The sequence below is a fragment of the Gracilinanus agilis genome, chromosome 2 (assembly GCF_016433145.1).
Source record: "Gracilinanus agilis isolate LMUSP501 chromosome 2, AgileGrace, whole genome shotgun sequence".
NCBI lineage: Eukaryota > Metazoa > Chordata > Mammalia > Didelphimorphia > Didelphidae > Gracilinanus > Gracilinanus agilis.
This window is the reverse complement of record NC_058131.1, coordinates 270,871,923-270,874,416: the sequence shown is the minus strand read 5'-3', so window position 1 is coordinate 270,874,416 and position 2,494 is coordinate 270,871,923.

The following is a 2,494-nucleotide window of genomic DNA, read 5'->3' as shown; positions in this document are numbered from 1 at the left end:
TCCATCAATTGGGGAATGTCAGAACAAATTGTGGTACATGTTGGTAATGGAATACTAGTGTGCTATAAGAAATGGTAAGCAAGATAATTTCACAAAAAGCTGGAAAGATATGCAGGAACTGATGCAGAGCAAAATAAGCAGAACTGGGAGAACAAATAGCAATATTGGGTGATGATTATCTGTGAAAATTTGGCTACTCTCAGCAATGCACTGATTTGGGATAATTCTGAAAGACTTATGATAGGGAATGCTATCTACCTCCAGAGAAATAACTGTTGGAGTTGTCTATATTTGGTTTTATTTTGGAATTTTGGTTATTTATGAGTGTGCTCTTACAACAATGATCAATATAGAAGTATGTTTTGCATGACAATTTATAAATGGGGGGGGGGGTGAATCATTCCAACCATACAGAGAGTTCCAGAAGAGGAAACACTCCCTACCAACATACCTTAACCCCTGCTCACCAACTTAAAATTTCAGATCATTGCCTGGGGAACTGATGTTAAGTGGCTTGCCCAGGGTCACACAGTCATATGTCATGTGTGGGTTTTGAACCCAGATCTTTCTGGCTTTGAAGCCCACTCTATTTATTCTCTCTGTAATTCTCCTTTCCTCTAGATTTACCTCTTCAGTTTTTACAGAAGAGGCAGAAGAAATCCTGAAAAGTCAAATATCTTAATCATTTTAATAATTAAGTAACAAAAGCAGGATTTGAGCCCCATTTTTCTGATGTACGTCATAATCATTATTGAGCACATGGTTAGTTCTCCAGAAACTAGACCACTCTAGTCTCTATATGGACAAAGCTGAATAGGGCATGAGTAGAAAAGAGAAGGGAGGAAGTTCTTTTCTTTTTTCCCTGATCTCCTTGGGAAATAGACCTAACAATGGAATTGTGGGTCTAAGGATATATATATATATAGTCTTATAGTTCTCTGGGTATAATTACAAATTGCTCTCCAAAATGATTGGATCAATTCACAGTTCCACCAATAGCTTGTTAGTGTTCTCACTTTTCCAGATCCCCTCCAACATTTTTTATTTTGCCCTTTAGTCATTTTACCTAATCTGATGAGTGTAAGATGATACCTCAAAATTGTTTGGTTTTGCATTTCCCTAATCAATAATGATTTCAAGCATTTTTTCATGTACCTAAATATGGCTTTGATTTCTTCATCTGAAAATTGTTTGTTCCTATCTTTTTCCAGTATATCAATTGTGGGATTGCTCTTATTTCTATAAATTTGACAAAATTCTCTATGTATTTTAAATATAAGACCTCTATCTGAGAGACTATGAAAACTTTTTCCCAATTTTCTGCTATCTAATCTTGGCAACATTTGCTTTATTTGTAAAAAAACTTTTTTAAACTTAATGTACTTAAAATTATCCATTTTACATTTCTCAATGCTCTCCATCTCTTGTTTACTCATGAATTCCTCTCACATTCATAAACTTAATACGTTCCCTGTTCTTCTAATTTGTTTATATCTTCTTTTGTGTAGATCATGTATCAATTTTAATCTTATTTTAGTAATGGTGTGAAATGTTGGTTTATACCTAGTTTCTGCCAAACTACTTTCCAGTTGTCCCAGCACTTTTTACTAGTGATTTCTTATCCTAGTAGCCTAGATCTATAAATTTTTCAAATACATGATTATTATAATCTTTTACTATTGTTTGTTGCATGTTCATTGTGTTTCATTGGTCTATCTTTCTATTTCTTAGTACCAGATAGTTTTGATAATTACTACTTTATAATACAGCTTAAAATCTATTATTGCTAGATATCATTCCTTTATATTTTTTAATTCTTTTAATATTGATCTTTTGTTTTTCCAAATGAACTTTGTTATTACTCTTTCTAACTCAGTTAAATAATTTTTGGTAATTTGATTGGTTTGACATTGAATAAATAGATTAGTTTTGATATGATTGTCATTTTAATTATATTGGCTCTGCCCATACATAAACAAATAATAGTTCTCTGATTATTTAGACATGACTTTATTTATGTAACAAGTGTTTTATAATTATGTTTGTGTAGTGTCTGGGTTTGTTTTGGCAGGTATGCTCCCCAGTATTTTATTCTTTCTGTGGGTATTTTAAATGGACCATTTCTTTCTATCTCATCTTGCAGGATTTTGTTGATAATATATAAAGAAGTTGATGATTTATATGGAGTTTTTTATAACCTGCTACTTTACTAAGATTATAGTTTCATCTGACTTTTTATTTTAATCTCCAGGATTTTCCACATATACAATCTTATGGTCTGCCAAAAGAGATATTTTATTACCTCTTGGTCTTTTCTAATTCCTTCAACTTCATTTTATTTTCTTATTGCTATAGCTAGCATTTCTAATACTATATTAAATAATGTTGCTGATAATAGGCAACCTTGTTTCATTTCTGATCTTACTGGGAAAGTTTCTAGCTTACTCTCACTACAAAAAAAATTTGCTAATGGTTTTAGGTAGATGTTTTATAT